The sequence below is a fragment of the Phaseolus vulgaris genome, chromosome 2, assembly GCF_051622355.1.
Source record: "Phaseolus vulgaris cultivar YP4 chromosome 2, ASM5162235v1, whole genome shotgun sequence".
Taxonomy (NCBI): Eukaryota; Viridiplantae; Streptophyta; class Magnoliopsida; order Fabales; family Fabaceae; genus Phaseolus; species Phaseolus vulgaris.
Window position 1 is genome coordinate 28711601 of NC_143499.1, and position 6978 is coordinate 28718578.

Sequence of the window (6978 nt, forward strand, 5' to 3'; positions counted from 1 at the left end):
AAGCCCCCCAGTCTTAAGCGGAGACTTGTCTAGCGAAAAGACTAAAAGGTCACGTCACAGTCGATCTACATGGCTCTGGTGCAGGCTTCCGTACATCCGTACCCTCTGTTTTCTGACGCTCCACCAACTTCCTTTCCCATCGCTCGACACATGGCTTCATCAACGGTTACCTTCAATTGACATTTGGGCTTCCAGAAATGTTTGAAAAAACCCTTAAACCCTTTCGTTTCCACTGTTTCATCACTTTTCTGCATTCTCACACGTTCTAACTTTTTCTCTGCGAACCCACGAAGCTTCTCAACTCTCTCAATCTCCAACTCCCTTCAACGCTCATCCGACCACAAAAAGGTACCTCTTTTACTTCTTCTGTTGATATTTGTTGCATCTTAACCGATTCGCATCATCCATTATCTGTCTGGTGCATACGTTGTGGGCTGTTTTTTCTTTTCCTCTTCTCTCGTAACTTAGGGCTTCGTCTTCCATCACGTTCATCCCAGCGAACTCTTGTTCGTTCGCTCTGTCTTCTTCGTCCTTCATCGAGTTGTTTTCTGCGATCTTTGTTCATCCCTTTCCTTTTTCCTTTGCAGTTCCTGCGATGGCTCGCACGAAAACCACCGTGAACCCTCCTCTTCCATCACGAAACCCTCAACCCCAAGCGCATAACCCACCACGAGCATCTGGCGCTCCTTCTACCCAGGCTGAGAGGCCTGCAACTTCTCACGCCAATCCCGCTCAGGCAACTCCACCAATCGCCGGAGGAGCCTCCATTCCTACACAAGACTATAAGAAACTCTACTCCTGGGCCACCCCAACTTTGCTGAAGGAGACCTCTTCAGTAAACTATGCGTTGGCGGTGCTACGGTTGAAGAAAGGGGATGAACCCAACCTCTCGTTCCACAAGGAGCACGACGATAAGTTAATGGTGCTGCCTTGCCCTCCCGACGTGCCAATCTGCGCGGATGACAAGGGGAACAACGGCGAGTTGTTCTGTTTTGTTTACACCACTCTATTCAAGAAGGTGAAACTCAGGTTTCCCTTCACCCGCTTTGAACGAGAGCTACTAACCGAGCTCAATATTGGCGCTGCCCAGCCCCATCCCAACAGTTGGGCATTCGTGAGGGCATTTCAAATCATGTGCTTGCACTTGGGACTACCGGCGTCGGTAGACGTTTTTCTTTTCTTGTTCGAGGCCAAGAATCCCGGAGACCGCCCCTGGGTGAGCTTAAACGGGATTGCTAGGAGATCGATCCTCTCAATCTTCCAACAATCCTACAAAGACTGGAAAGGAAAGTTTGTCCAAGTGCGTCAAAATGATCAAGACCCCTCGCTGCTCGATGGCTTCCCCTTGTATTGGTTAAACAAGGGGAGCAAAGATTCCAAAGAAAACTTCAGAAGGCCCAGAAGTCCTGACAACATGGGCGAGGTGGACAAGGACCTCTGCCTTTTCTGGAAGAGGGTAGTTGATGCCCACATTAACTTTCCTACTTCTTCAATAATCACCTTCGAATTCCTCGGGAGTCAACTCGAAGCCCACATTGGTAAGCCCCACCTCACCATCAAATTTACCAACTTAGCATTTTTCTCTGTCCTACTTTGGCATTCCGTTATTAACTTATGCGCTGCTTGTGTTATCCCTGTGCAGACATGCTTGTATCTTTTGCTTCTGTTTTAATTGCTCACCTACTTTTTACCTTGTGCAGATAACATGCTGGGAAAAGGCAAAATGGATGAATTGAGGGCGATCGCCCGAACCCACAAGCTGGCGGCGGGCTCCCAAACCGTGTCCAACTCGGTAATGGAGATCGCCGTCGCCCAAGGCAAGACTCCTCCTCAGGGTGCGACTTCTTTTGGGGTACTGCCCGCCCCTCAGAGGAAGAAACTTATCTTGAGGAAGACCAAAAGGAAAGCCCCCCAGGTGGTTAAAGAGGATGAAGAGGATGACGAGGCGACTGAAGACGGCCTTGTCACCAAAAGAACAAGGGTGGCGCCCTCTTCACCACCCGCTCTCCCAACGCCAACGCTGCCCTCTCCTCCAGCTCCAACACCACCAGTCCAAGCAACTCCCTTGGCCGTCTGTGGTTGAAGGCAGCGAGCCTAATTTCATTGAGAATCCTCCAAGCGCCTCCACGCCATTTGTATCTGCTGGAGAGGGTCCTCCTTCAACCACCTCTATCGCTGGGGCTGCACCAGAAGGAGATGAGGGTGGCCATAACTCGCCAATCCTGATAACAGAATCTCCGACTTCACCACCACACCAAGAAGCCCCCCTCGCCCTACAAACTCAAGAGGGTGGTGGTGAAAGTCAGCACCAAGCTCCTCCAGCACCTCCACCGGCAATAACCTCAAGTTGCCCCTGTTTTGTCGACGAGGCCTTGGGGCCCTTCACGGCCAAGCTGAAAATGATGGAGAGGATCTCCCCTTAATCGTAACAAAAGCTGTGGAGGAGTCCAACAAAAGGCTTCGGGATGAGAACTTAGCGCTCCATGAGGAGAACCGCCGGACAAGGATTGAGGCGGAAAAACTGTCTTGCAACCTGATGGTGGCAGAAATTGATCACTCAAGGGTGGAGGACGACTTGAACGCTGAGCTAAGGGGCGCACGAAAGGAGGCCTCCGACCTGCGCCAAAAACTGCACCTCCTAGCTCAAGAGAAAATTGAGTTGGAGAGTAAGCTGGTACCCTACAGGCTCAAGGTGGCCAACTTGGAGGCATCAATGAAAGCAGATACGGCCAAGGTGGAGAACCTTGAAAAAAGATTAGCAGATCGGGAGGTGCTCCTCGGGAAAGTCGAGAAGGAGAGGGATGACACCGTGGCTGAGCTCGCCAAGGCTCAAGAGGAAAACAAGGAGATCGTTGCAGAACTGGCCCAGGCGCGGGACGAAGGCAAAAAGGTTGCTGAAGATCTTGCTCAAGCTCGCGGGGAAACTGAAGAGCTGAAGAAACAAACTGACGAGCTGGAGAAACAAACCGAAGAGCTTGAGAAAAACTCCGCCCAAGTACTTGCCGCCGGGTTCAACGCCGCTTTGGAGCAAGTCTCGTGCCAATATCCCGAGCTCGATCTCTCCATGGTATCAATATGCAACGAAGTGGTGAATGGGAAGATCGTTCCCTCTGAAGATTAATTGTCTCCCTCCATCACTTTGCTCTTTGAAAACTTGGCGCTTATTTCTGTTTAGTAAAAACTTTACGTGCAATTTTTCTTCTTATGTATTTGAACTGACATTGCTTTACGTAACTCCTTCTGCTTTTTGCACCTTCATCTGCTTTCTTACTCGTTGTATGGCTGATCAACTTACTTGGTGAAACTTGCTTAAACAAATCAACCCAGCGATACTCCGGGATCAACTGTTCACTCACCGCTTTGAACTTTAGCAAATCGTTAATCTTATAACAATTTATCGAACTGTTAACTCGAAGTAAGACTTGAGCAACTTATTAACCTTCAAGCGATGACATTTAACAGAACTTGCAAACTTAAGGCAATTAGTTACTTACTAGGCAGCAGGCTTTAACTTAAACTGGTATCACAATACAGTTTACCTGATCTGCCCGGCAAGGTTAGCCTTTACTCCTGTCATCGCCTGGAATTCTTCTGATCGCCATAAGGTTCCGGCGATGTAAGCTCTCTTTGCTTCCATCTCTTGGCTTTTGTACCCTCATCTGGGGGGTAGAGGCGCCTTTCGGATCCTTCTCTACCTCCTTGAGTTTCAGAACAATAAGCCGGATAGCGAGGCGTTCTTTTTGAACCTACCTTAGCCATCTTTTAAAACTTTTTCCACCCTTCACGCCATACCTGAACTCGTTCAAGACAAGAAGTATTTTATCTGCCTTCACACCGCCTACAAGCGTGGAAGTCTTCAATGGTCTTACTAAGTCAATATTGATGTTTCACTTAAAGGGGGAAAGGCGTTTCCCTTCCTTTCCCGTCGTTTAAGGTCACGAACACCCCTGACCTTTCAGTTCATCTTGCCTAAACTCACTTTGAGGTGAGAAGGACTTTTTCTCACCTGAACTCGCTCGACGGCGAGAAGGACTTTTTCTGGCCTGAACTCGCTCGGCGACGAGAAGGACTTTTTCTAGTGCCTCAACTTGCTCAGGGTGTACATCTCCTTCCCCCTGGATGCACTGAGGACTTTTTCTCTTTCTCGCCTGCACTCGCACGAGGGCAAGGAGGTCTTTTACTCTTTCTCGCCTACATTCGCACGAGGGCGAGGAGGTCTTTCTTTTCTCGCCTCCAAACGCACGAGAGCGCTGAGGTCTTTAGACGTTGCTGATGCCTCCGATCGCCGAAAGGCGATGAGGACTTCAAAACTTTAACTGATGCCGCCAATCGCCGAAAAGCGATGGGGACTTTAAAACTTTTTCTTAGAAAGCATGCAGCATAACTTCAAACTTGCCTTGAATCACGTACGAGTGATAAGGTCTTTTTCTAAAACTTTCGAAACAACAAGCATGCAATCTTAGAAACTCTAAACTTTGAAAACTTTTCTTTATTGGGTGGCCTCATTAAAAACCCTCCTTAGGAAAAAAAGAGTGCCCCCTTCAAACTGTTTTGACAGAAAGCTTGCAAATCTCTTTATGTTCGTTTTTACTAACAAAGCTTTAACTGTAATATAACTTGAGGTGTGTGGCGTTCCAAGTGCGAGGAATCGCCCCTCCTTCCAATGTCTCTAAGCGGTAGGCGCCGTTCCCGAGCGCCTCGGTTATTCTGAACGGTCCTGTCCACTTAGGCGATAACTTGTTTTCCATCTCGTACCGGTGGGCCTTCCTCATCACCAGGTCGCCTTCTTTAAACTGTCTTGGCATCACCTTCGAGTTATACCTTCGTTCAATCCTCCTTTTCACTGCCTCAACCTTTACTCTCGTCTCCTCCTAGACCTCATCCAGTAAATCCAGATTCAACCTTCTCTCTTCGTTTGAGTCTTCCGCTACAAAGTTCTGGAATCTCGGCGAGCTCTCCTGGATTTCCACTGGAATCATTGCATCACATCCATAGACAAAGCTGAACGGGGTCTCATGAGTTCCTGACTGCTCGGTGGTATGGTACGCCCAAACTATGCGGGGTACCTCCTCAGCCCATGATCCCTTGGCTTTCTCTAACCTTCTCTTCAATTCTCTTAGCAACACCCGATTGGCGGACTCTACTCGGCCGTTTGTCTGAGGGTGCTCGACGGATGCAAACACCTGCTGAATTCTCACCTCTTCGCACAGCTTCTTCAGTAGGTGACTTGCAAACTGAGTTCCATTGTCCGACACCAGGCGCTTAGGCACACCAAACCGGCACACGATGTTCTTCCATACAAAGCTCTCAATCTTGTGTGCGGTGATCTGGGCTACTGGTTCTGCTTCGATCCACTTGGTGAAGTATTCAATCGCCACCACCAAGTACTTCATCTGCCTGATCGCCAATGGGAAAGGTCCCAGAATGTTAATTCCCCACGTATGAAACGACCAAGGGTTGTAAATTGACTTTAACTCTTCTGGAGGCGCTTTGTGCCAATCGGCGTGCTGCTGGCATTGCTTGCAACACTGCGCATACTTCTTGCAGTCCTCCCTCGTTGTTGGCCAGTAATAGCCTGCACGGAGAGTTCTTGCAGCCAGAGCTCGACCCCCGACATGGCTTCCACATATCCCTTCATGGAGCTCGGCCATGATTCTTGTACATTTTTCCCCGTGCACACATTCCAGGAGGGGGTGTGTGAACCCAAACCTGTATAACTCGCCATCAATCATGGTAAACTTGCTGGAGTTCTTCTTTATCTTTCTAGCCTCTGTCGGATCCAGCGGGAGAAGGCCATTTGCCAGGCAGCGCTGGTACTGGGTTATCCAAGTGTCTGGCTTATGCGTGGCACAAACTTGCGTCATGTTCACCCTCTCCCCACGACATGCTCTTATTCGCGGCGACCTCAAGGTCTCCTGAGTCAAGGACCTGTAACTCCTCGCCGCTTTCTCCGTCGACTTGCTTATCTGAAGAACCAGGTGGTCTGCCACAAATGCTCTAGGCGTCTTCAGAGTTTCTTGGATCACTGTCCTCTGTCTACCCCCCTTGCCCGAACTGGCGAGCTTGGCTAGCAAGTCTGCTCGGGCATTCTGCTCTCTGGGCACATGCACCACTTCAAACGAGACAGAGGAACTCTTCAACTCCTGCACATACTCCAAGTGAGCCGCCATTTGTGGATCCTTGGGCTGGAACTCGCCTGTTACTTGTCCCGTGACTAATAACGAGTCACTCTTAGCCATCAGCACCCTAGCTCCCATCTCCTTGGCCAGCAGGATTCCGGCGATCAACGCCTCATACTCTGCTTGATTGTTGCTGGCTTTGAAGGCAAACCTCAGGGATTGTTCTATCAGCACGCCGTTGGGCCCTTCTAGAATGACTCCAGCACCGCTACCCTGCTGGTTTGACGATCCGTCCACCGAGAGCACCCAACGAAAATCATCCCCTTCAACTCGTGTTGCTTCTGACGAGAGCCCGACCACAAAATCGGCGAAAATCTGCCCCTTGATCGGACCTCGGGGCTCATACTTGATGTCGAACTCCGATAGTCCCACCGCCCACTTCACCATTCTCCCAGCTACGTCAGGCTTCTTCAGGACCTTCTGGATGGGCAAGTCGGTCATCACCAGGACTGTAAAACTGTGAAAATAGTGGCGCAACCTCCTCGCTGAAAATACTACAGCCAGTGCAGCTTTCTCCAAGGCCTGATACCTCACCTCCGGGCCCTGCAACACCTTGCTGACGAAATAAATAGGCTTTTAAGCCTGGTCTTGATCTTGGGCGAGAACCGCACTCACCGCCCTCTCAGTTACATCAAAATACAACCTGAGAGGGGTTCCTACCAAGGGTTTACACAAAACCGACGGGCTTGCCAAGTACTCTTTAAGCTTCACGAAGGCTTCTTCACACTCCTTCGACCAGACAAACTTGTTGTTTCGCCTCAAACACTAGAAATACAAATGGCCTTTCTCTCCGCTGGCT